General features: G+C 42.9%; 2 long non-coding RNA genes across 4 annotated transcripts in view; one reads left to right on the top strand and one right to left on the bottom strand.

Annotated features, from left to right (window-relative positions):
* Positions 1-27,940, bottom strand: part of LOC140684582 (uncharacterized) — a 100,001-nt gene that overhangs the window by 21,625 nt on the left and 50,436 nt on the right. The gene's annotated exons all lie outside the window — the stretch shown is intronic.
* LOC115496002 (uncharacterized) lies at positions 287-27,940 on the top strand. Of its 3 annotated transcripts, XR_012057023.1 has the most exons (5): positions 287-8,544; positions 8,628-8,819; positions 8,944-9,106; positions 9,404-9,711; positions 27,333-27,940. It is a non-coding gene; the product is annotated as an uncharacterized lncRNA (long non-coding RNA). The 3 variants fall into 3 exon arrangements; XR_012057022.1 differs by having other exon boundaries at positions 288-8,819; XR_003961366.4 differs by having other exon boundaries at positions 292-8,819; positions 9,574-9,711.

Below are 27,940 nucleotides of genomic sequence, written 5' to 3'. Positions count from 1 at the left end.
CCGGGCCCGCTCCCGTTCTCCCGGGGGAATCCCGGCTTTCCCCGGGCCGCGCGCTCCGCCCCCTCAGGGCGCCGGGCCCGCGGTGCGCGCGGCGGCCGGCAGGGGGCAGCAGAGCGCCGCGGGAGGCGCGCGGGGGCCGCAGCCGCCGCTCAGCCCGCAGCCGCCCTCAGCCGCCCCTCCTCAGCCCTCAGCCGCCCCTCCTCAGCCCTCAGCCGCCCTCGGCCGCCCCTCCTCAGCCCTCAGCCGACCCTCCTCAGCCCTCAGCCGCCCCTCAGCCGCCCCTCGGTGCCGGCCCTGCCGGCAGCAGCCCCCGGCGGGAAGGGTGGAGCGGCCGCGGCTCCCCTGTTCGGGCCCGGCCATCCCTCCCCGCAGCGAGCCCATCGCTCCGCGCTCCCCCCGGCGTGTGGCAGCGCCGTGAGGGGCCGGCCGGCGGCCAAAGGCGTCGCTTTGCCGCTGTAAACACTTGCGAGCGTCCCGCTGGAGCTGCCCTCCCCGCGGGGAGCCCTGCGACGTTGCCCCGGCGCTGTTCGGCGCACAACCATCGGCTTGGTACCGTGCCCCGCAATTTGACGTTTTTGTTTCTTGACAACTTTATACGTCTTTTTAGCAGGTTTTGTTTTGGACAGAGGTTTTCTGCGTATTTACTGTCTTCTAAACCAAGTGCAATGTGTAATATTCAGATGCGTTGTGAATAAGCAGAATTTGTTAGCTTGTTAAAATTAAGTGATTCCTAGTAAGCACAGGGTATAATCCTATACTTACACTTCTGACTCTCATTTATTTCGCAGCACAACTTTTTGTCTTGGACACGCACTTCAGCGCTACAAATTAATCTTTGAGGTGAGACACCGCGTTGCCGTTGGCAAGGAAAGCTTGCTTTTGTAGTAGTAGTGACTAATTTACACGCCTGCCCCCGCTCTCTTTCTAGCCTTCTATTCATAAGCAATATATCAAGGGTGGACCAATGCCAGCAGAACAGTCTGTCTTCAGGAAAGATACTAGTTTTTTTTTTCACCCTTGCTTGACTCTCTACTTGTGCTGGCACAGAAAGTCTGTCAGTACAACCTCCATCGTTACCTTATTTTTCCTTGTTTCCTTTTCTCCTACTCCAGTTCCCTCCAACCCTTCAACTTCTTCCTGATAAATATCTTGATGCTGAGGAAGGCGCTAACATGAGTTTGTGAGTGTTTTAATTTAGAAGTCATTCTTTCTGAGTTTGATTTCGAGGAAGCAAAAGTCCCTTTGTAACTGTCACTTGAATATTTCACGTCTGATACAAATGCCTTGTCTGCTTTGCTCAGGTTTATTACGAGCTGCTCTGTAGCCACAGAAATCCTCAGGCTTCTTGCTGAAATTGCACCCAGACATCCCTTTCTGCAAGGCGAGGGAGAAAGGAGGTCCACAGGAGTTCATGTTAACAATGACTCTAAATGCCCATTTCCCACACATCTTTGCTAGTACAAACAGCAAAAATAGTCCACTTGCACAGAATCTGATTCAGCTTTCTTGCATTCTGCAATAACAGATGGATTGCTAGACTGTTTACTGTTGCTTCCCACAAACTTCCTGTTAGTAAACTCCTGTATTATTTATGAAACAAAAAAATTACAAAGAAGTATGTTAGCTGATTATTGCCTGCTGGTGAACCACTGCCAGAGAAACTTTTTATACAAATATGTTTATGGGAGCAAGGATCCCTTCTGAGGCAGTTGCTGGGGTATTATTATTTTTACAATAATTTGTTTCACAGTTTCCTGTGACCTATTGTGCTGTGCTCCTGATCAGGATATTTCCTGCACTCAGACATTTGCAGTTGAGTCGAGGTATCTGTGAATGTGTAAAAGAGCGAGGGAAAAAAAAAAAAAAAGGCAGCACACATACATGTTACAGAGATCAGCTATGAATAAGAAATATTTAAAGCCTTGTTGCTTTGCAATGACAATGACAAATGAGATTTTACTAATGTGGTATTAATCTCTGCTGACCTAGTTTAGGAAGCTGAGTGTCTCAAAGCTTTTTGACAGAAAACAGAGAATAGTGCTGTATTGACCACCTTCATGCTACTTCTTTCATAAGTAGACAGTAAATGTGAAGAAACTTTATTTTCCTCCCAGAATGGCTGTTAAATGCCGCGAAACAGAGGAGCCAAGAGGAGCACTTTGTTTGCACTGCATACCATAGATTAGACTGATTTCTGACTCTCAGTGTTGTGAGAGAGGAGGCCAGCCTGAAATCTGTCTGTACAATTTTATCAACGGAGCTAGTGAATTTTAAAAATCATCTGTGATAAAAAAGAGCAGAATGTAATGCAAAAATATGAAATTTGTATAATCACAAAAATACTTTTAGGGTTTTTAGAAATAACACTTGACCTAAAGTAATTCTGTTTTTTTTTTCGATTGTTCCTATTATATTTCATTGAGATTCTGTTCTATTTATGTATTCTGTATGAATGAATTGGCTGCTCCACCTGATACTTATGATTGTAGTCATGCATTATATATACACACAGAAACAGAATGAAATTTTTCCTGATCTGAGATGCAGATAATTTTTCCTCAAGATTTTTTATTTGGTTCCCTAAACCAAAACTAAAACTCAAACCAGCACTGCAGAGCGAGCACTTTCTAACGTTAGCCGTGCTACATGGATCATTCCTTGCACGAGGTTTAACAAAAAAAAGCTGCTGTGTATTGTAGGCAACTGCAGAATTCTGATTAAATCACCGCATACCTTTGTAAGATCTTTACTTGCAAAAAAACTGGTATCAGATGGAACAGGGCATTTACTGATCCTGGGGCAGAGCTCATTCCTGAGTGTTTGTGTGAGACGGCGTCACGTACGCGATCACTCATTTCAAGTAATAGTAAGAATATGTCTTCTCTGAGCAAACTCTCTTTTCTCTGCCTCCTCAAACACCCTCGCTCAGCTCCTGCTGACAGAAACAGAATTCAATAGTATTAAGGCAGATGATCAGTGGCACTATCTCCTGATGCTTCAATCCACCAACAAGAATCTTGTGACAGATGTTTCTGCACTTTATGCAAATAGCAACTTCATGGATCAGTTTTCTTTTCCTCCACGGAATATATGCAGCTGGAAAACAGAAATCCAGCTCCGCGGCACAAAGTAGGGGAAAAAAAAAATGCCGCTGACCAAACAGGCAGCCAGGAGAAAGCAATCTGTAGATGTGAAATCAAATAATTAAACTGCTGGTTCTCAGGATCATTTCTGGGCTTAATCAAGTAGTGTATATGATGATACAGGTTTTGTGGGCTCTTTCTGCAACAGCGCTGTGGCTCAGAAGTCATTTCTGAAACAGGAAAAAGAGATCTATCCTGTGTTGTGTATAATGTTTCCTCATAAATGTTTTTCTTTCTATTACCCTTTCTGATATGCTGTTTCCATTCTCACAGTAGTCGTGGATAGCTGTATTAGATGTGATTTGTAAGTGTATTAAAATAGTGGAGTTTGCACATGAAGAAAGAGTTTCAGCCTGTTATATGTAATAAATAGGGTATAGACATGTATGTAAACTGGCTGGGTTTAGGTATGTTCTTTATAATAGCACGGAAAGCTGGACATGTGAGAATGACTGATGAAAAGAAGTATAATTTCCTTCCTGCTGGTTGAAAGGAAAAATAACCCTTAAACTTAGTGAATTAGAGGAGGTTCTATGGCAATGTAGTTTTATAAATTATTGTGTAATATATAAAATCATGCCATATGGAAGAGCAGTAGAATGCCACCTATTATAACCCTAAAAATAATGAAAGGTGATGATCCTAAATGCACTTATTTTTAAAAAGCTATTTTTTTTTACTATTAATACATAAAATCAATACCATTATTTTAGACTGATTTGTTCTTCTGATTTTATTTATTTCTTTAAAGATTTCTGTGGAAGTATTTTTTATCAGCAGACATCAGAATAAATCTCATGAGTTGTTAGACAACATCTGTATCTTATTTTCTCGGTGAGGCTTTTGTTAATTTTGTATATTTTAGGTGTTTTAAAATCTCTTGTGGGTCAAAATTTTTTTTTTCAATATTTTCACTTAATACTTAATTCAAAGCCTGTATCTGGTACCATGTGAACATTCAGTCAGGATCTATGATAAATTTTATTTATAAATACACAAAGTCTGGTTTTGTGTCACGGTATTGTCTAGAACCTTGTCTTCATTTCATGACTAGTCAAATTCTGGGAAAAGATCTTTATTCAATTCAGATGTACTACATTATTTTCTTCAAAAGCCCCCTTCTGTACTTCTTCTAGTTAAATTTACAATAAACATTAGTGATTTTACCTGGATTTATTTTAATTGAGTTTCTTAAAAAAAACAAGCACAAAACCAACACCCAGAAATGTAGTGCCATTTCTAGGAAAAGAGGAAAGAAAGGCTCTGTGTGTGAAAATGACAATCATGCTACACTGACTCTAATTCAGATACCAGCAAATACTTGCCAATACATTTGTATGTACTATATCATGTCTGCTTTTGCAAGTGGCACTGCAGCTACTGAAGTTCTGCAGTTAAGGTACAGTTTGAGCTGACCCGTGTCTGAAGAGTCAAATACAATTCTAGACTCAAGTATTAATAGAATAAACTTAATTTTATTTTTTTTATAGGTGCAGCTGCATTTTAGATTTAATTATAGGCTCCCACAGTAGTAATTTTTCCGTGACCTACTCAATCTCAAAAGTCAGAAAATTGCTTCTTTTTTAAAGCTGACAATAGCACGGTATGTTTCCAAAGGAAAAAGACAAATTACAGCAAATCATTACTTTAAGCATATTTAAATAGCCAGGAAGAAATCCTAATTGAGAAGTTTGCTAAAATGTGAAAAAGTTAGTGGTGCTTTTTTTCTTTTTTAGAAAAAGATTATTCTCATGTTTGTAACATTGCAAGCTGCTTATGATATGATGCCTTTCCTTCCTCTGCTCACCCTCTACTTCTCCTTTTCTTTCTGATGAGGTTAGACACAATATTTTTAGGAAGCAAAAATTTTAAGTGGAGAGAAATTAAACGATGTTTTTAGGCAGCAAAAATTTTAAGTGGACAGAAATTAATCTGCAGATGTGTTTAATAATGTAATTTGGCTATTCTTTGTGAAGCTGAGACAAAGACAATGGGAATCTTTGTATTTTGTTGCATGGGCTCCAGACCAGTCTGTGAGGCTTTATTATCCAGTAGTAGCATTACTGCCAATAATGGTATTCTAACCACAATTGTTCAGAAAGGAAAAAACAAAAGGTATCATAAAATAGACTTGACAGTCATAAAATGCACCCTGGACCTTCCAGAAATCTCCTCCCCAATAAACCTGTGCTCTTTCCCCATTATCTCCATTTTATCTCTTGTTGTTTCTCGCTTCTGGACTTTCCTCCAGCAGGGCGCTTTCCCTGACAGCCCTCTAGGATTGTGGCAGGGGTTTTGGCAGCTTGTCCCCAGGGTATCTGCAGCAGGCCAGCACCCAGAGAGCTGAGGCAGGACAGCCCCAGGCCCACGGGAGATTTTTAACGGTTGGTGAATGCAGACACCATGGGAGGAGGTGAGCTGGCCAGCAGGAACCACTGTTGTCATTCCTTCATGGAAGAAAGGAGAAAAAGAAAACTGGCACTGGAGTCCCTTCTTCTGCCATGAAATAACTGGAATAAAGGAGTTGTCTGTTAAGGTAGGTAGCCATGGTAATGTACCTTCAGCAATTTCCCCAAGGGAGCTCACAGAAGAAGGTGTTGCTCTCCTGTATCTGCTGAAGTGCTTGAGTTCTTCCTCACCCCTGTGTTCTGCGTTTCCTATATTTAAATGACTGAAGCTGTTAAAATTAGGCTCAGACCATGGTCCCATGACAGAAAACAGTGGTTAGCATGATTCTTATTACAAAAAAAAACAACCATTAGAGGGAAAATTTGCCGGATTTTTCACTTATTTTCCAGCAGGTCAGGTTTACCCATGTGCCTCTTCACGTAAGACACACAAAATGAGCTAGCCCTTAGACCCAGAGCAGTGCAAAAGGACAGTGAAAGGGCTGGTTCCTGTGTGAGGGGCAGCTTGAAGTGAGCACAGGAGCAGCATTGCAGCCTCCATCTGCAGTCGTGATGGGCTGGTTGTCCCGCAGCTGTTCCGAGCTGGGATCCATCGGTCTCTCTGTTCTCTATCCTGGTGCTACTTCTCTTCTGGCTTGTACGTCAGAGGAGCTGTGTGCAAAACCAATCGGCATCCAAGGATTCTTCTGGCAAGCAGTGTTTTTCATTTAAAGCCAAAATGAAAAATGAGGTAAAGTTTTTCATACTTGCCTGATTCTTTTTCTTTCTGTTACTTCTGTTTTCTTCACTTGTGTGAAAAAGGGGAGTTTAAGTATGAGGGAGGTGGATTTTTCTTGCTTTTCTTTTGGTCTAATTTTTCAGTCATTTATGAGACTATGCTGTTGTGTTTTCTGACCCACCTGATCCCAGACCAGGCTGATCTACAGTCTTATTTTTATGACAGATGGCTGATCACCAACACAGCTGAGTTAGGGGCCTCAATGAAAGGACCTTGACCCCCCAGCCAGCATCTCTTGAGGAATTCTCTTTGTTGGATGCTTTCAGCTGAGGCCTCCCCCAAAGTCGAAGGTGATTTCTATTTGCCAAAGTGGGAAGACAACGGGAGGCAGAATAAAGATGAAAATCCAAGCAGTCAGTTGAACTTGTTCAGACTGATACCAGCCCAAGGTATTCAGGCAGCAGCTAACTCAAGGTTTCCCTAACCTTGGCAGAAGTGCAGGAAATAGTTGCAGGAGGATGAAGTGTTCTTGAACTGTTTCTCCAATGTATCAAGCACAAGCAGGCTATTCTTCAATATTAAGCACGTGCTTCTCTTTTCTTCCCCTTTAAAGAAACTTTTTATTGTAGACTATAAAAGGTGGGGGGCAGGGAAATCAATCAATCTCTGTTTGTGGACCCCTGTGCATCTATGCTATCCAAGGACAAAGATGCAAATCAGGACCTCCCCAGCATAATAGCATTTAGAAGGCAAATTTCTTGCTGAAGTCTTATAGCAAAAGAAATAGCTGTGCTCAAGTGTATTTTAAACAAAAAGGAAAAAGATTAATTAATCACATTCTTTAAAACATCAGCTTCCCTGGATACATCAGAAACAGCATTCCAGATAAAAGCAGCATGATGTGAAAAGACCTGATCAGCAACATATTGATGTCTGGGCTTGGGGACTAATGTAAGAACTTAAAGACTTGGCTAGAGAATATATCATGAGAAGCATAAACATATAAGAGGATGCCAAACCATGAAAGGCTTCCTTTGCACTGAGAATTCAGAAGTCGGCGTGTTGACAAGCAGAGAAGCCAATGCTGCTAGCAAAGCACATAGGGTGATGAATAAACGCAGATTTTGGGAGCTTAGGAGGAGATCTAGAAAGGGGCCAACTGATTTAGCCATGTTTTTAAGTATCTACACCCAGCATTTAGGTGCTGTCAAGCCTCAGGCCTCCCTCCGCAGCTGCCAGTGATGACGTTTCATGGACTGGGGCAGCCGGCTTTGATTCAGAATGTGTGTGTTAGTGTTCAGTTCTCAGAGGGGATGGAGAGACTACCGAGAGACTGGCTGCAGCAGGCTGGATGAGCCATTTGTTGAGGCTATGGGAGAGTCAGGTTTAATTTCCTGCTCAAACGTGCTGCATTTTCTGGCTGTTGGCTCAGCAGCAGGCTCCTGGAGAGCCTCCCTGGAGGCCAGATACACCTCCTCCTGTGTACCAGGGAAGAGCGTGGAGGCTGTGTGGGATCTGAGCTGTTCTCTGGCTGGCACAGCATGTTCAAGACAGATGTATGCCTCTGTAACTGTGACATCCCACTAGCATCTCTGGAGCTACTGCAGCAGGAATGCTGGCTTGAAACACTTGAGCCATGAGCAAAGTAAGAGAACAGATATGGCGCGTGCAGTTCTTAAATTTGAGACCTGGCTACACATTATTAATTGGGGCAGTCTCTTTGGGATGCCAGCGGAGAAGTAGTATTCTTATCTTGTGAGGAAAAAATGCAGTTTTCCTCCACCTGCACATAAAATTGGACAGTTCAGTAATTAGCTGAGAAATAACAGATTTACATATGAAGCAATATAGCAAAGGAAGGGTAGTTGTTAGGTACTAGTTAATGTGCAGTCTGATTTTTGATGGACAAGCTAAGTTTAAAAGCTATCTAAAGAAAATGGACATATCTGCAAAAAATATGGGATGTACATATGATGAGAAAAAAAAAAACCTCTACCTAAAAGAAAAACTCGAGAGGGCAGTCCATGGGAAAAAACACCGATGGCTTCCTCTTTTGCATTTAGCATAAGCCTACCATGCAACTGCTCAAGATAAACACTGTCTTTTTCTGGTTTGGAAAACATCTTGAATATCCTTTAAACTTGTTGACTTGTTCCACTTTTGTCAGGCCTTCTTGCATAAGTGCATTGCTCCCAGCACAATCATCCCTTGAGATGTACTCATGTTATTATCAGGTACCTCCTGGGGGCTGAGCACCTACCCGGGGAGGATGCTGGTAAGTACTTGCAGGCACCTCTTCTTCAGCAAAGAAATCAACGTCTGTGCAGCTGATGGCTCTCATTCTTGTTTGGTTGGCAGGGATGGTGTCACTAAACTTGAGCTCACTTCTCACAATGGAATTTAATTATCTGCTGGAGAGAAGCCCTGACAGCTGTGGCGTAGGTTTTTCAATGTGATGTAGCTGGATCACAAGAAAAATATCAAGGGCTGGTGAGAACAGCCATGTTCTAAAAGCATCTCTGCTGGGTTAGACCACTGCCTACCAAAGAGGTACGTGTGATTATATTGAAGTTATTTATTGACTGTCATGTCAAATCATGGTTAAAGTTTATCTTTACTGCAAGTTGTCCTCAGGAATTCTTTTAGTTCATCAAAAGTAACTTTTCTTTTCCAGGGCGTAAGTTGGAAGCACAGTGTTTGTTTACCACATTGCCCCTGGGTTTGCCTCTGGCTTGTGCATCCTGTGGGAGAGGCAGTGGGTCTGCTGTTGGTTCTTCAAACATTGACATCTGTGATGGCCTTCTGTATTGAAACCCTTTTCCTAAGAGCAGCATCAGGTAAGACCTCATCATTTTCTTATGGTAATGGTTATCATTGATAAACTAAGGAAATGTGAGCTGAAAAAAAGAGCAAGTGGTTTGTGTGTGTGTGTGTGTGTGTGTGTTTGTTTTGTGATTTGTTTTTTTAATGGAACATTGCCTTAGCTCATATACCATAGTATTGGGATTTTTTAATTTTTAGTTTTTTTCTTGTTGGCAACCAAGTACTCATAAAAGTAGCTCTCTAAGGTTGCTGACATGCTCTGAGATGCTGAAGGCACTTTTATAATAAGTTCTACTATACTCTTTCACCAGCAAAGGACCTATACTGTGAATAGGAAGGTGGCCCATCTGGCATTTGGTTGCCCTACTGCCAACCTTGGAGAAATGCCCAACCACTCAGACGCACACACACCTTTGGGAGTCCTAAGGGTAGACAAGGATTCACTCCCTGATTTACAGCCCTGAATTCACCTATCCCTCAGGATCCAGGAACACTGTCCCTCAACCACTGAAAAAGGAGCCTCTTTTCTATGGGGAATCTATGAGATCCAAGCTACGCCACACCAGAGGCTACCATGCATGTCTTTTCAGAAGCCCTGGCTGTGTCCCCTGGCCTTCAGGTAAGCTCTCCCTAAATCACAGAATGTTCTGAATTGGAAGAGACACACTAAGATCTTCAAGGCCATCTCTTAGGTGAATAGATCCTATGGGATCAAACCCACAACCTTGGCATTATTAGCAGTGTGCTCTGACCAGCAGACCTGCTGACCTGGGGACCATGGCTCCAGTTCCTTCCTTCCCCTCTCTGGGCTGAAGCAGAAAGCACATTTACAGTGGTGCAGGGGAGGCCCTCCATCACCTTCATTTAAAAAGTGAATACTTTTTGTCCCCAAGGATGTTTTTGTGTCTGGAGATTTTCTGTACATTAAAGAACAGATGCTTGTGCATTTTTTAGGCCACTGTTAGATTGACATGGTGCAAGCCAGTGCTTCTTGTGTCTGTCATCCCCAAGTTTCCTGGGCTAAGTTTGGAAATCAGACCACACTGCTGTACTTTGTCTGTCCATGCCCCACCCAAATGAGGGGAAAGGCACCCGTGTAAGGCCCTGTGCTCCTGCCTCGAGCTGAAAGGGATGACCGGGTCTCATGAGAGCTTTGGGAAGGAGTTTCTTCTCCAATAAATGAGTGTGTTGTAATATATTTACATTATTCACTCTCAGCTCTTGATGACTGCCATTAGGATTAGAAACAATTTGGAAATTCTGGAGTTAAAAGTGTGTAAGTTGCATGAAGATAATACTTAATAAACACCAATACATGGTAGGGAGATTTTTTCCAATCCTTTTAATATGACTTTTAGACTTACAAGCTTTTATCTTATTTTATGAGGCCATGTGAAATAAATTAAATGTAACACAAGATGCTGTTAAAAGTGATTTTATGACATTGAGAACTGGTTCTATATTAGGACCAGATCCTACAAAGGCTTATTGATGTGAGCAGTTTTTCTCCCATAGATAAGCCGTGGAGTCAGCTATGGCTAACCATTTAAATGCTCAGAATCAGGCCCTCATTTTGGATGCACTTCTCATTGTTAAATCAATGTGAAAGTGAAATCTGTCTCCTCTCAAAAGGAAATTGCCAAGACTTTCTACACTAAGATTTGGGATCTGTAGAAAATGAAGCCTTTTTATTTTTCTTCCCTCCAATAATCTGTTCAGTGAACAAGCTGTGAAAAATAGTTCTATATTTTTTCCATGTGATGCAGCAGACGGTAAATTTCCATTTAAAAGAATGATCAGAGTAGCTGCTGGCACTGAACTCTGTTGTCTTAGTCAAATCTACTTACAAAGAGTTTACAGCAATACAATAGCTTATTATTTCACTCAACCAGAAATCAGATGAAAAAGGCAAAGGGGAAGCCTGAAGTAGGTTCATGGTCAGAATTCTTTTCTTCCTTAACATCTTGGGGTGTTTTTAATGCAGGAGTTGAGATCAGTAGTTTTATGTATAAGGAGGAGACTACTTCTTTTCACCTCTACTTTTGTATGCTGTGAAATAATCAGACTATACACTTCTATAGTGCCTTTCTTCTGTGGATCTGAAAGCACTTTACAAACATTAATTAAAGTCTCACAACACCCATGTGGAGGTAAAGGAGCATTGTTTGTGTATCTAATGCAAAGGCTTAACCTGATTCTTTAAGTACTCTACCAGGAAAATAATGGAATAGCCAAAGCAAATTAATCTAACTGAATTGCTGGGAGCATTTATATGTGTGTATGTGCATGTATGTGTGTGTGTCTGTGTGCATGTGTGTGCCTGCATCTCTGTGCTGCTGGAAGCCTCAGACTGCACCTCCTCTGCCCTGCACGTCCTGCCTGTTGTTGTCTCAGAGAATTGGATGTGTGCTGTTGCTTCTCTCTGCATGATGCCTCAGGTCCATCAACAAAGTGTATTTTCTGGGAAACCTGGGGAAAGCTTTCATTGCCATTGATTTATGCTAAGATTAGTTTTAAAAATTTAAAAGGCAGCAAATGTCTTTTTCTTGATCACCAAATTTGTGAATGAAAATAATAGGTGGGCAGTGAGGACCCAGAAGGGGTTTTTGCCACCTGAGCTGGATCCCTGTGGTGGAAGCTCCAGCACATCTCCTCTTTGACTGGCCCTTGTTCTCAAGCCTGGTGGCCTTGTCCTTGCTGCTGTTACTTCCAAAGTCTCCCATCCTGGGGAGTTTTGGGTGCAGCACTGCAGAGAGAGAGCTGCAGGGTGGGCTTGGGGCTGTCAAGTCCCCTTCATGTCTGGAGGCTGCATCCTACTGCAGCTTAATGCTGGGCTTGCTTTGGTTACCCACAGGAGCAATGTCTACATTAAAATATGTTAAACTATTTTACACACTTTGTAGAAAGGGTGTTACCCTCCTCGAGAGGGGCTTTTAGCATCATTCCTACAGAGGTGTGTTTCCTGTACTTTGCCAGGTAGGTGCCCACCCCATGCCCTGGACAGGTAGAGTTGTGCTGAGGATCTCCACCTGTCCACCTTTGCTGCTTTGATTTCCTGCTGCTGTCTCTCCAGCCCCAGTGAAAGGCCAGAGCAGCCCCAGCCCAGGGTATCTGAGATGGAAGGCTGATTCATCATGGCTCTCTGGTTACACTGGCAGAAATGAAAATGAAGTGAGGGAATTAATCAAAATGGAGGAAACTCAAGCTGAAGAACCAAGCAACTCTCACTTCTATGTTCAGCTCGGTGCTGTAGTGCACAGGCCTTTCTCCCACTTGTCCAGCCCAGACCTGCTGAACTCTTGCAGCCTGACTTCTCTTTTCCTTAGACAAATCAGTTGAAAAAAAATTTCTAGTGGTTACAGGATGGCATTATTTTCTTTCTTTGGCTCAAAGCTGTAGGGAAATAGGTCCACATGGCTACCATGAATTTGAAGGTGGTCAAATGGCTACTAAAAGCAAAAAGAGCCCCAGAGCCATGAGCTTTTGTCAGTCCTAGTGCTACATGTCCACATGCTGTTACAATCTAAAAATGCTTTTGGGTCACCAGCATTAGATCCTTTTCTCTATCTTCATCATGTCTTCTTCCTGCTAATTTTACTTTCAGTGTCTGATGTAGGTTGTAAGATCTTCAGTGCAAAGAGAGCATCTTTTATCTCTGTAAAGTGTCATGCAAACTTAGGGTGGTATGTAAATATTTAATAATAATATTAGTGTTGAAGAGTAGAGTCCTGGAGGAACATGTCTCCTTCTTTGCAGATGCAGAAGATATGGTGGTAATTTGGGTACTATTTCATTTCCCTGGGGAGAATTTCTCTGCTCACTCATTTTCCAGTTGCCTCTGTCATCATCTTGGCAAGGCTATTGGGGCACACTACTCTTGACTGGGAATGACTTAATTAGAATTGGGCAAATAAATTTTTAATAGCTTTTTCACCTGAGACTTTGAAAGAAATTCCTCTAAAATACAAGTTCCCTTTTTTCTATATTAGAAAAATGGAAACCTGAGGGGGAAAACTGTCCAGAGGTGCCCAAAAAGGAGACATGTGAGCTCTTGTGATGCTGGAGATAGCTGATCTGTGCTCCCTGACAGCACTGGAGGGGCTTCAAGGTGCTTGAGCTGGGGCAGCATCAGAAGAAACAGGCTGCAGGGAGCTCCAAACTGTCCCCAGTACACGGCTCATCAACCTTTCTTACTTCTTTTCAGTAGCTGAAATAATTTTTAGGTAGTTTGGCTATGTAATTAGATTTACTTTATAGGAGGGTTTATACTGTACCTTACTTAAATCTTATATTTTCTAAAGATTGTAGCCAATAGCAATTAATTTAAAATACTTAAGACAAATATGCATTAAATTTTCAAGCACTACATTTTTCTCATTCATTTATGACTTAATAGACTTCAGTGTGTATGTTCAGCCTTTACTAATTGCACAGTTGACAATTCTTTATGACTTTGAAGAGTTCAACATTTTCTGTCTTTACTGGCTACATCCTCTTAGCATAATCATAGTCTTAATTTTGTTTAACTTATGCTAAAGCAAAATATGAATCTAAACCACAGGAGGCAAATAAAACACGTCATTGTACAGTTCACTACATTTTATAAAACCATTTTACAACGTGAACCATCCACCCGTTCTGTTCAATGGAGTAAATGGGATCTAACCATGCTTTAAGGACTGCGCTCATCTTCAAACTGATTAGTTTCTCTCCTTATTACAAAACACAGGCATCTATACCAGGTCAATGTCTAATTTTATATACAATTAAATGGGTAAATCCTGTTTCCTCCAGCATAATAATTGAATCGTTGTTATTTACCTTGAGGCTTTTTGGGTAGGATCAGAGACCCATTTCTCCCCTTGCCATGTGGTGTGGGGCAAGCCGCAGCAGGGAGGAGACCCTTATGGTCCTGGTTGCCTCATCTAAAATGGGATGGAGATGTACAGAAGGGCCAAGTTCATGACCTGGAGTCAGCAGGAGATCAAGGAGGACTGAGCCTCATGCCTGGTGCTGGTTGGGCAGCAGGGATGGGGTGGGAAGGTGGAAACAGGGACTGGTGTCAGTGGGGTCAATGGAAGGGCAGGGGCAGAGCGGTGCTGCAAGCTGTGCCCACTTCCCTCTGTGCCTGATTTGGAGTGCATGTCCTCAAGACAGGACCAGTCACAGGCTGTGTGGATGGGGCAGCAAAGCAGGGTTGGGGTGCTCATGGGGCAGCTCTGGAGATGGGTCTGGTGGGGATGAGCTCTTCAGGAAGTGCTGTGAAAATGCAGCACTACAGTCACAGGCGGGAGCATTCTCCTGCCCAGGGCACCCAAATGGCGATGCATCCTCCCTGCTCTGCACCAGGAGCAGGGAAAGGAAACAGTGCCTCGACCAAAGGTTAATGCTTAAAAAAACCCTCCAGGGCAGGGAGGAGGCATCCGGGGCTGGCAGCGGCTCAGCAGCCGGGGCCGAATGTCGGCCGGGAGCCCATTTGCTCATAGCAGCGCCTGGTTAAACCCGCAGCCGGCACATGGCTTTAACCAAGGGCGGTGCAGCGGCACGAGCGAGGGGCTGCCTTTGGCAGGAGGGCTCTGCTCGGCCCCGCGATCAGGGGAGGAAGGCTGAGATTTGCGCTGGCAAACAGGCTTCACTCTTGCTTGCTCTTTTTTTCCCCCTTTCCTTTTTTTCTTTTTTAAAATCGTGTTTAACATTTGTACAATTTGGTGAAATTACAAGCCCGCGAGGACAGAGAGAGAAGCCAGTCTGTTTAAAAAATAAAAAAAGAGGACATGATTACTTTGCTGAAGCTGTACTTTCTATTTTCTCTTCCAAAAGAGACAAAGGGAATAAATACTTAAAACCCAGTGGTGACGACAGTGAAGCAATCATGCAGTCGCTGGATACCTTTGTCTCAGGGGGGCATGTAGTAATTTTTACATGTCTGCCACTGGGTGTCAAACCTTTCTTTTCTTCCCCTTTCCATTCTGGATGGCCAAACTGATTATCTAAAATAGAAAATTAGCACACAATGGCTTTACTCTGTGATACCCCTTATGCAACTAATGGGCAAAGCTTGTTAATTGGTTGTAAATGCCAGCAGGTTGCCAAGATAATACTTCAGAAATAAGCGGGTATTCTGATAATTACAGCAATCTTCATCTATAAAAGCTTAAGTAGATGAAGTACTGGCTGGCTTAAAACCAAGATTTATCCCGCTGCACTCGCATTAAAAGAAAAAATAAGATGAAAACAATAATGTAGCAAAACAATTATATAGCAGGAACCATTGTAGGTTTTAGAGATTGTGAAAACTCAGAAAGTAAAACAGTGCTGTAATAACCAGTTATGGAAAAATAGGCCATTTACATTTGTGTATAATTAAATAGTAGGCTATGCAATTTCACTTTTTAAAGCAAACTGCCTTTTCCTTTTTTTATAGGGCAACGTAGCCATAATTGCTGCATTAAAGCTTTAATGAAAGAAAAAAGCAGCAGATCAAGATGACATGTAACATCCACATTTGTACTGTGGTGTTCTGCTTGTTTAGTTATGGGAAGCTACTGAGGAGATTAAAATTGCAGATTTCTTCTTAGTTTTTTTCCCCGAAAATTGCTATAGGAAGATCATTCAAAGTCTAAAATACATACAATTTATTTTTCTACCTTCAATCCACAAGGATTTAATGACTTTCCTAAATCTCAGAGTGACTGAAGAAATACTTTCTTGCAAAAAGGGAGATATTATTTCAGCTCATCAAAATTATCAAAAGTAAGCAACTCCACCTTGAAGCGTAGAGGTCTCACCTCATGTTTTAGACTATTACTGCAAATGCTGAACATTATTTTTTGACTCAAGGCTGCTTTTCAGCTTTCCTGTCAGAATGATCAACAGGTTGACATATAATCTTGTTATCTGTCATTTTGAGATTTTCTTTTTTTTTACATGTTACAAATTGCAAAGTGTGGTAAAGCCAGGCTCAGCTGTGTTAAAGCTCTGGACTATGAGTACGAGTTTTCAAACCAAAGTTTTGTCTGTGACAGTGTGAAAACAATAGTTGATACTGGGGCAGGAGAAAGCCTTTTTTTTTTTTTTTTTCTAATGACCTTGGGTGCATCTCATAGACTGCTTTTAATCATTGATGCCTCCTACAATTGAGGCCACTTTTGGCAAATTTTGGCACATTTTGTCAGGAGCGCCTCAGAGACAGAAGAGTGCAGGTCAGTCCTGAGGGGCTGCTTTGCCTGGGCTCTGGGGGAAAAGGCAATGTCAGACTGGGATGTCCTTCCTGCTGTGTGCCTGAGGGTCTGTGTTGTTGGCTGGCAGGTAACAGAGGTCTGCCCCTGGGTAGTGCTGCTCTGCTGGAGCATTGGCCCTTCCCCTCCATGCAGAGAACAGGGGCTGCAGAGAGCCCTTTCCTGGTGGCTGAATGCATATGCCTGACTTAGTCCCGGGTGCAGAGCACTGGCACAAGAGCAGACCACACTAGATTTTTCCAGACATAGAAAACAGGATGTGACATGTCCTCTGGTGGGGTCAGCCTAGTTGGACACTGGTGGATGTGCTGAAAACAAGGCACACTGTGCCGTGGAAAGTTAGATTTGCATGCAAGCACTTTCTCACAGTAGTCAGCTTATCAAACATTTGATGGAGATGTCTTTCCTGTGTGTGGTCATGAAACATCAACTCGAAATTTTTCTCACACATAATCCATAAAAAGAATAAAAATAGCCCACTAGGGATAGCCTGCTATCCCGACAAACCCCTTAAATTTTGGCAAATAAAGAAACCCCCTGGGAAAACAAGGTATGAGGGTACAAGGGCTGCCAGGGGAGTGGGGTGTGAAGCCAGCCCCGCTGCCTGCCAGCCCCAGGCCCTGCACACATAATGGACTTTCCTAGTTAGTACATAATATATGGCACTTGTCCGAAGTGTGACTGCAGGAACCAGCAGAGGAAGAAATAACTTGACGAGATCCTTTAATGGATCTCTCTCCCTCGTCTTCTAGGAACAAAATAAATAGGAGACTTTTTCAACTGGCGTATATATCCATTTATGCTTTAAAAATTCATGAGCATAGGTTTCATATGATAGTGTAGTTACTATGGTAATTGTTTATTAATCTGGAGGAGCTTGGTAATTACCACAGTACAGTTTATATAACTCAAACTCAGAGTTAAAGTATGGTTATGATTTCTTTACACATCCATCTTTTAGACACTTTTTTCAACTTTTTTATAATTTTTATTTAACAGAATATGCATTTTCCCCTCTCAGTTCTACTTTTATCCAAGTGCATTTCTGAAAGTGTAGAGAGAGTGCAAAAATGACAGAGAAAAGCTTGCTCAGAGTTGGCAGGCCAGGGCAGCCAGGAAAAAATGCCCAGAGTTAAGTTGCAGGTGGATATTTTTTGAATTTAAAAAATGATGTCTTTCTCTTTTCCCTGGAGGATGGCTCATTTGTGGGAGGGCAGCAAGGGACAGAGGAAAGATGGTGGCAAAGTGGGGATGTTGTAGGAGCCTATATGTCCAGCCTGGGACTGTGCCCCCAGCGGAGCATGAGGCTGAGAGATGTGGGATTGTGTGAGTATGTGTGTGCGTTGTCCTGCAGCTCTGCTCTTTGTGTGTGGCAGAGGCATACAAAAAGAAAATCACATATACTGGAATGAGGATGAATGACTGGCTGGCTTTGGAATTTGGGGGACTTTTTGGTGTTGTGTGTGATTTTGCTTATGGAGAATGCAGGAGTGGTGAGGTACACCATGGCCCTTCAGAAACCCCTGCTGTCAGATCTCTTCAGCCCTGACAGTCTCCCAGGGACATGTACTTGCCTTTCCTGGAGAAATTTCATGTAAAAATCAAGTTTTTTCATTAAAATATTTTTTTTTTCCAGAGAAGCACCACTAATTCTATCACTGTAGTGATGCCTCCTGAAACGCAAGAAATAGAAAATCATGTGAGTGTTTTCCAGTAAATTTTTACCTTTTACCTAAAAGCTCCTTTCTCCCAGAGAGTGAAAAATTGTGCCCACTGTGAATTTTATTTCTGTAGTGATTCTAGTTGCGAGACTATTATTGGCCACCAGTTCATTCTGTGATGGCCCATAAGCCAGGAGCAGCCCTGTTGGTGGGTGACCCCTCCTCCTGCTCTCTCCTGCCGGTTTGCGTGGCTGGCGGGCTGGAGAAACTCCCTGGTCGGCCTGGCTTCATTGCCGAGAGATTCACATTATTTATATGGAAAAAGTGCAGGATGCCATCTCCTCGCTCGCTCTGCCTGCATAAATTGCGCGTGTTTATTATTCATTGTAACACAGCACATTCTCTGTTTCTGTGTCACTTGTCACTAATCACTTATGCATCTGATGTGCGGATCCAGAGCAGGTTCTTAAGCATTCTTGGCTTCAAAACATAAGATATGCATGGGTAAGAGTTTATCCCACCCCCAAAATAACAACTTTGATACATTTTCAAAAGGGAAAGTGCATATGTTACAGTACTCAGGAGCAGCAATAACCAAACTAGCTGAGAAGTGACATGGACTTGGGTTATTTTCTTGTTGCTTTCTTTTTTCTTTTTTTTTCTTTCTTTCTTTTTTTTTTTTTGGTTTCTCTTTAGTATTTCATGAAAGTGTGTAAAAATCTTAACATTTGAATGCCACACACTTCATTCTGTCTGCGAGATAAAGGACATTTCTCTAAAAGAAACATACGCTCCTTGTTCCTTGTTTTGATTCCCCGTACAGCTTGTCACAATGCATTTACATTTTGCCCATACATTTGGATTTGCAACCCGAGCTGTGCTTTTGAGGAAGGGATGCAAACTCTTTTCTTTGATTTTTGGGTGTCAGCTGGGCACTGACTGCAGCAGGGCAGGCATGGAGGGCACAGGCTGCACACACGCCTTGCAGCTTCCACTGCGACCCACAGCCCCTGGCCACAGCGGCTCCTTTGTGAGGGGCTGCTGCCTGCTTTGGCCACCAGCTGGGGAAGGGCTCTTTCCTGGAGCTTTGCTCTCTTCCCTGTTGCACCTCACTCCCTTCCCAGCCTGCCTCCCAACTCACAGAAGTCAGCTGCCAAACCTCAGTGGACGGCAGCACTGTCTAACCCATCTTTTCCCAGCATATTTCTTCTTGCTCTTATATGCTCTGGGAAATGCCAGAAATTTCCCTTTCCTTGTCTGGATCTGCTCTAGGAAGCACTGTGGAAATGCTGGAAACCCTGAGAACCATGTATTTAAGACAATGCCGTGTTTTTCCCCTTCTCATGGTGCTGGATGAGCGGCACTAAGAGTGTTAGGCTGGGGATGGAGAGAGACAGCAAACAGCCTCAGCAGGGATAGCATTGGTCCAGAGTCTTCTGAAGTTTGGGTACTAATGTGAATAATGGTCATTCAGCTGGGCAAATACCACCTCTCAGGCTGAGAATATGGAAAACATTCTTGGATTTTCTGGTACTTGACCTAATTGCGCTGCAAACCTGGTGAGCACAGCCAGGGCAGGGTCCACCCACAGGTATTCTCATGAGCTCCTACATCAAACCCCTGAAAGAGATGACAGCTAAGCTGTATCTCCACTGGTCTGTGGTTTACTTGCACCACTCCTGGCCTTATGGGAGGGCAAAGTGCAGAGCAGCTGCCAGAACAGTAGCCTGGGATGACCTTTATTTAATTTAATTTCCCAGAATCATAGAATGGTTTGGGTTGGAAGGGACCTTAAAGATCATCTAGTTCCAACTTCCCTTTCTTTTTTTTTTGCACTAAGCATTTGCAGAGCAAAAATGATGTACTGTGGAAATACTGAAAAAGTCACAAATCTAGTCAAATTGTTTGATTGAATGTTTCCTCCTTCAAGGCTGCTGAAATGAAGCCTGACCTATGCAGCTGGAAACACAGGGGTTTCATCCAAGGGGAGAGAGAACTGGAATTGTTCCTTGTTCTGCTGATATCTGATGGTAACAAGATTACTAACAACTTCCAATTGCAAGTCCTCCTTGACTGTGTAGTGAAGTCAGCCCTACGATAACACCAGAGAGGCAGCTTGAAATTAGGATACAGAAAACTGATGCCAAAAATATGTCAGTTGGGAAGGTCATTAAGAATTATCCATTTGTGCATGTTCACATGCCAGCAGTACCTTAAACGATTACCTTAGAGGAATGGATTTGTCTAATGAACATATGAATTAACAATATAAAATTGTGACTGATAAGTCAAATAAGAATTTACAATTTGCCAATGAATCTAACTGGAATGAAGTTTCTCTGGATATGAATGTGAGAGGAGCTGTTGGTGTTCTTTGCTAAAAATGACTCTCGGTGGTATTTTTCCACTTTATGACACCACAGTTGTAGGTGACTGATCTAAAAACCAGCCTGCCTGTACCTCAGGCAGGGACACGTTGTTCCAAAGATCTTGGCTCATCATTTCCAGTAGTTATTTTTTAAACCTCTCCACCTACACCTTTATTGATCTTTTGGGATTTTTTTTTAAGCTCAGCTAAGAAATTAACCTTGACTGGTATTGGCAGACAAATGATGGGGTTTTAATGTAATAGTTGGTAGCATCCTGGTTAAGTATTTTTACATTTAGGCACTCAGATAAAAGCAGTTGATATTTAACTCTGCTTTTCTGCATGGACATAGCTCATTTTTGTTTCTTAAAGATAGATTACATTAGTATTTTCCTGAGTTGTGGATTATACCTCCTTCACAAATAGTTTTTAAAGTCTAGAAGAGCAAGATATTTAGGTTTAAAAACTATCTGGTACAGCTGGGCATTGTTTTCTTTTCCTTCTAAAGTTCTACCCTTGTAGTTGTTAAGATCAGTGCAATGCACACATTGTTTTGTAAAATAAGCCCTTATTGGCAGATATACTTCATTTGACATTTACAATAAACTTTTTTTTGATTCCTTGCTTCATCTTCACCTTTTTGGATTATGCCTTTTTGGGTTTGGGGCATTCCTAGTGAGCATCAGCTACAAAATGCTGTTAAAGCTGCTGCTAGTCTAGCTCTTGTCAAACTGCAGATAATAAGAAAGTACTAAAGGAGTTGTTACATTTCATTACTCTGTGTCATTAATATCTTCTTATGTGCTAATGAACCAAAGTTAGGTCATAAACGTCTTTGAAATGTAAGATTATTGAGAGTTTCTTTGACTTGACAAAAAGGGGTAACTTCAGCCTGTTGGGTTTGTAGCGCCCTGAGTATCACTTCTTTTGCAAATTAAAAATTGTCATAGTAAAATCTACTGTTTAGTTGAGGTGGAAATTTCAAAGAATGCCTAATTTCAATTTTGCTACTAAAATGGTTTGGGTAATCATGAAATGGGTAACATCAGTTACCAAAACCCTGTACATCATTTGAGATTTCATTTGGCAGAAATGGTGTTGATTTGGGGCTCTCCAGTGCATTCCTGGCTGTGGAGAGCTCCATGAGGGCATCCAAGGCACACACACATGCACGGCAAGCAGCACCTTTCTTTGTTGGTAACATTTCAGCATGCCCCAGGAGGCTCCTACATCCAGAGTTGTGAGCCTCCATTCTATTTTCTTTTCTCCTATACCTAGCAGCTGTTGATTCAATTTTTTGCACTTTTTTTTTTTTTTTTTTTTTTTTTTTTTTTGTCCCAGACCTGTGGCATTTTTGTTCAATTTATGGCATGTAAGTCTTAGTGAGAAAATGCCCTAAATGCAAAAATAGAAGTAAGAACATGAAGGTAAAAACATTTGTTTGCTGCTATAACTGGAAATCAGTGTATACTTAAATGATGTCTTTGTGCCTATGGACATGATGGGAAACACAGCAGCTAAGCTGCATTGCACAGCAGGCATCCCAATGTGTAGGATTCCCGAGGGGAGGGAAGGGGAGAGGGAGCCCCTCGGAACTGCCCCATCACAGCCAGTGCCCTCTCCCTGGAAAGGGCAAGGTTGGAAAACGCTGTGTGAGCTGAGGAAGCCAGGAGCGTCCTTGTGCCTCGCTGTGCGCTGGAGTGGCGCGGCTCCCTCGCACGGGAAGGGAGCGGGAGGCGGCTGCACGGGGCTGGCTGCAGCCCTGCACCGCACAACGTCCCGGGAAGCTGCGCAGAGAAGCATGACACAAGCCTTGAAACATTTAGGGAGGGGGCATGTTATTTTAATATCCTTTTTTGTGCTTAATAGAAAAGGGGTTTGTGGTTAATTCTTTATTATCTCCGACAGCAGTTCTCGCTTCGGCTCCTCTTTCTTTAACTGCCAAGCTAGCATTTTCCTTTTTTATTGCTCCTTTCTTCGAGGTTTGCTTTGGAATAGTGCCAGTTATCATTTCCCATTAGGGCAAATATTGCATCAAACTCATGATTAGGGATTTGAGGGCTTGGGAATATCATTCTCTAACATTTGTCTTTAATTTTCAAAGTCTTTTTCTCTCTCTTTGTACACACACATATGCACACATGCCTGCATATCTGTGGATATACATATGTGTATATATATTTATAGAGAAGAAAGAGTATGCTGCATGTGCCTGATTACACGGGTAGGTTTACATGTATGTATGTGTCTATTTGCATGTAAAGTTTAAACCTTGTCTCCCAGACAAAGGAAAAGGGAAGAGCATTCTCCTTGTGTGCGATTTCAGAGGACTCGGAAGGTTAATAAAGGAGAAGAATAACAGATTTGTTTGTATGTTTTGGGTTAAATACTTCAGTTTTGCAGAGAAGGAAGGTGTTAAGAACACACACTGTGAGCGTGGAGATGAAGCCACTGCTAGGGAGCTGCTATCAGTTTTACCGACCCTACAAAACTGGGGAACAACACTGCTTAATTTTTCAGTGTGCCTTTTATGGTATCTTTTCTATTACCTTTACCTGTACATATATAGCCACTTCATGTCTAGCACATCTCTTGAATAAAGTGGCAAAAAATATTACATTTCTAGAAATGAACTATTCTGCTGTATGAACATATGCTGCACCACCTATATTGAAGAACAATATAAATACTTGGGGTCTGATTTGGACATCCTGAATCACTAAAGGTGCCCATTTATCTTGGTTAATTGTGGCCTAAATGTCCGGAGGCAGACGAGAGACTGTGCTGGACATGAGCACTGATTGAGGCTTCTGGCGTCTGGGTTTTGGCTTAATCTATCTCTTCCCTTGCTTACCTCCCAACGCTTAGGCACTTCTGAGATGTTCCAAAATCTTTCCAGCTGCCACCTATTTCTGATGCTGGCTCATAAAACCCAACACCCGCTTTCAGTACCTAATTTAGGAGGATTTTTGCAGAATATATTTTTTTCCTGGTAAAACTTTGCTTACTCCTGGCCTGGGGGAAGGCATGTTACAGGTGGTTCCCCCCACCAGGTGCTCCTGTGGGAATGGGAATTGTGGCGACGCCTGGGGTCTGTGGTCCCCTCCTCCACTGCCCTCCTGACCCCCCCCCCTCCCAAAAAAGGGTTCCCGAGAGCCAGGCACCATCCTACTTCACACCCGGCAAATCACTTAACCTCTCAGCACGTCGACTTTCGCAGCTGTTAACACGGGGAATGGTTTTATTTCGCCTCCTCTCGTAAAGAGCATTGCGGCTCTGATCGACCCGAGGCCAAGCATTATTTCCACTTACAGATAAGTTGGATTTTGGCAGCTGGTGAGAGGGAGGCAAGCACATTCATCTGGGTAAAATCCCCTGGCTGGAGAAATAGCCAACGGGGAAGTTTTATAAGGCAGGCACAAAGCAATATCAGCAATATCCAGAGCAAATCTTGTATCGGAGTTGTTATTTTTGCTCTGGCCTGGCAGTGGTCGGCTGGGGAATTGGAGGGTCTGGGAGGAGACTGGAGGAGCGAGCAGCAGAGCAGTGCTGGCCAGCTCAGCTGGGGTGGAGCTGACACTCACAGCACCTGACAGGTTCCTAAATATATTTCCAGGCAGCCAATTTGCCTCCAAAAAATTTATTCTTCAAGGCGTGTTCCCATCTGCCAAAAGAAAACATGTCATTTATAAAAAAAACCCCGAAAATCTAACACTGACAGACACGAGTCCATCATTGAGCCACAGCCCTCTGCTTTTACCTGAGCCTAGTGCCGGAACTGAGTGGGGAGACAGCCCTGTCACCCACTTGCTTTATTAAGAGCCAGCTTTTAATTGTTCTTTTCCCTTTATTCACAGTTCACCCTTTATTTTTTTCCAATAAATACCACACTTACTTCATTAGAATTTCTGCAAAAAATGAGCCCAGGCAAAGTGACTCAGTCAATGTGCAGATGAAATACAATGTCATCTCTTTTCCTGCTCCTAGTACAATAACTGTAAGTTAAAATCACTACAGCAATTTTAGTAATTTATACTGTAATCCAGACTGACAAACTTGACTCTGTATTTCTAGCTCTGCCCTGCTTCTTCTGCCCTCCCTTCCTGAAAATAGTCATAATCCCCCCATGGGAAAGCTTTAAGTTGAGAAAAGGTACAGTAAACTCCCAGTTATTTTAGAAGTCTTTAAGTGATTAAGGCAAAAGGATGGTTAATTATAATATTCTAAAAACACAGCTGCTAAAAAAAAAGTTTCCAGCAGCCACCAACTTATTATTTTGTCATCATCTTAGACATACTTATGACATATGGGAAAAATAAAAGATTAAATCTCCTTCCCCAAACTGCCCCCACAGCCACGCAGTCCTGGAACAAGCAACATCTTCTGAAAGAAGGAGGCTTGGTCTGACTCCCTGCCAGTGTGCGCAGAGGCGGCTTCCAGCCCCATGTTCACTTTCACAGCCTTGAAAGCTGAATCTTCTGTGGGGTTTGCAAAACATCAGCTGGGAAAACTGTGGCTAAATCAAGAGCAACCACAGTTTGCCAGGGAACAAATATCCCAGCTTTGGCCATACCAATCTTCTGTGCACTCCCGCTCATGTTTTCATTTCTCACACACCATGGAAATAGAAAAGTCATTGCCGGTATTTCCAGTGGGGCTGAATTATGGAGCCCCATAAACATTTTCACTCTGCCTCAGCAAAGAGCAGCAGCCTTCTCCCCATGCCCACATTGTTGAGGCTACCTCAAAAATAAACCTGCCTACAAGAGGAAACCACAATAGGTTTCCCAGAGGCGGATGGTGCCTTGGGTGGGGAAAAGATTTTATATTGCCAGACTCTCCATATGTCAAGGCCAAAGTGAGTAAGGAGCCCTTGGTGTGGTGTGGCACCCAGGAAATTATTGTCAGCAGTGTTATTTATGCTGATGTTCTTTAAAAAAATCACCCACCTCATTTTAAAACTACAGATCAAGCAGGATGGCTTCTAACTTATGATCAAGGTGGAGACTGATGAGGTAACCAGAGACGCTCAAATGAAAAGTAGATGTTGCTTCAAACACTAACCAGAAGCTATGGTCATATAAGTGTCACAACAGTGTCTGTGGAGGCTTGGTGGGAGACCAGACTTTCTATGAGTAAGGTCTGATCATCCTCTTATTGCAACCAAGCCATAAGCATTAACCTTCGTGCTGCAGCAATGTACCAGTTATACATACTGCAGTATCATTTATTTTAGTTCTATGGGAGGCAGAGACCATGGCTGTGATGGTGTTTGTACAAAGCTCTGGTAAAAGAAACCATCCACACTGGGAGCACAGCAGTGTCCCTCATTTCCTACTGTGAGCATCAACTATTGTGATATGGGAGGAAAGAAGGCATGCCTGCCCACTAAAGAAACACTTCCAGCTCTTTGCAGAGAAATGTCATTGGCATTTAGAAAAATACTGGCCCATGTTGGTTCCAAACCTTCCAGATCTGTCTGTGGCACATCTCAGAGTGCTGGCATTGCTTGGCATTGCTTCGCATAGCTGCCCTGGCAGTGCTGGTTCTGCATAGGGGCTGACAAGTGCCAGTGCTGCAAGTGGCTCTTATGACACCCCAAAATACAGGATGTGCCTGTGTGTGCCTTTCTTCCAGACGTTCTTTCCTCCAGTGTCCCATCACCATGGGCTGAGCGCTCACAAATAGAGCTGATGGTGCTTGTCACTGAGATTTGCAGCTTGAGTTTCAGGACAAAGGGAAGTTTGGGCACCTGGGAAATTACATCCATCCTGAAGCTAAACATGTGCAAATTCTTGAAGTGTGAGTGTAATGGAAACTTAGGGATTCCTGTACATGGGTGTGTACATACCAGGGGTACCTGGCGCAGCTCATGCAATGCAGAAAGCCTCTCTACAGTCTCCCAGTTACAGGAAACCATTCCCAAAACTTGCTAGAAAATGTCTGCAGGAGGATGTGAAGCACGAACTGGGGTAGCAGCAGGATGAGGAGCGGTAACCCACCTTCTCTGCCAACATGTTTTTACCCATACCTGCCACTCTCCAACCTTTTTATCCTGTGGAACAGCTGGGATGTCATACACATGCACCAATGTGTACAAGCTTGGTGTCACAGCCGTGCCACCAGCTGGCCACCTCCCTGGAGCTGAAATCCAGCTACATTGAGCACCGGGGTAATTCCCTAGGGCAGGAAATCGTCTGATCCCTCCTCTCCACTCTCTGATACCACTTGTTTCATGAAAATTGTACATCAAAGTGGCTGTAGCAGCAGAGTGGGGTGGTGCCTTACCCCAAAGCCACTCAGAGCTTCTGGATCAGGACAGTAACAGCAATAACACCATCAGAATTGCTCTTATGGCCTCACAGGGCTGCAAAGCCCACCAGCAGCTACCTTTGGGCTCACATCAGTGCAGGGAGAGGTGTGCTGGCTTTCTGCTCCTCACGAAAACACCTGTCTGCACTCAGGAGGTTTTCCCACTACTTCCCATGAAAGGCTCATCCAAACATCTTTATTTCATCATAGCTTGTGTTAAGTCAGTATAACACAGACCAGCTTAAGTTTATAGCACTGTTTTTTATAGAGGAGCATTTATTTCTTGTATCAACTCTCAAGGATGTTTTATCTGTTTTATATCCCACTGAATCCTCTGTGAAACTGCACTAGTTTACAATAATTTTATTACTTTATTAATTAAACGTTTTCCAACAAGCTAGCTATGGCATTTCTTATCATCAAGGGTTCCATTAGTTTTTAATGGTGTGAGACAAAATTACCATTTACCCACATGCAATTTAAAAAGCATCATTAACGCAGAGAAAGCACCAGGTGGGATTTCTAATAGTTACTGTTTCTCATTTTTGTTTTTATTTAAAAGAAATAACTGGTTTTGAGGTTTTTGCTGCAAGGTTGCCAAATCCTCACTTTATTTTTTATGTTCAAGATAATTTAAAATAATGTTCTTCTATCTCCTTAGGCTCTTCTCCACACTATTTCCCTTATCAGCACATCGCATGGTTGCGTACGCAGTGTCTCGGTGCAGCCGGGTGAGTGTGTTGTCTGCACAGTAATCACCAAGAACAAAGACTCATCTGCACGGTCAGTGAGCAGGGCTGGGGGGCCGTGTGTGCACATGTGCTTGAGACACTGCCTGGCTTTGCAGGGCTGTGGCAGGAGGGATCTGAGCCAGTGCAAGCCCCAAACCACACGCAGCGCCCACCTTGTGTGGCTCAGGGCCCACAGGCACTGGTCACTGGGTCCCACAGGAGCCATCCCAAACACAGGAGAGTGGGAAGTGCTCCTCGACCATGCTTATCCACAGCATCAGGGACCAGCACCATGAGGACAGGAAGTGGCAACCTGCCTTTTAAGTTCTTGAGAAACTTTGACACAGTTTGATACTTCGATAGTGGTGCTCCTTGCCAAAGACAGGGAAAATCCTACAATTGTAGTAAATATTTATCTTAAATGAAATGAGAATAATTACATGGCACTTTCATTGCTATATTCTATTCAATTATCCTGACTATTAACTAATTGCTGACTCAGTCCATTTACATGTTAATAAATGTCTATGTTTAAGGT

The sequence above is a fragment of the Taeniopygia guttata genome, chromosome 7, assembly GCF_048771995.1.
Source record: "Taeniopygia guttata chromosome 7, bTaeGut7.mat, whole genome shotgun sequence".
NCBI lineage: Eukaryota > Metazoa > Chordata > Aves > Passeriformes > Estrildidae > Taeniopygia > Taeniopygia guttata.
Note: the sequence above shows the minus strand (reverse complement) of the source record. Positions and strands in the feature narration are given on the sequence as shown.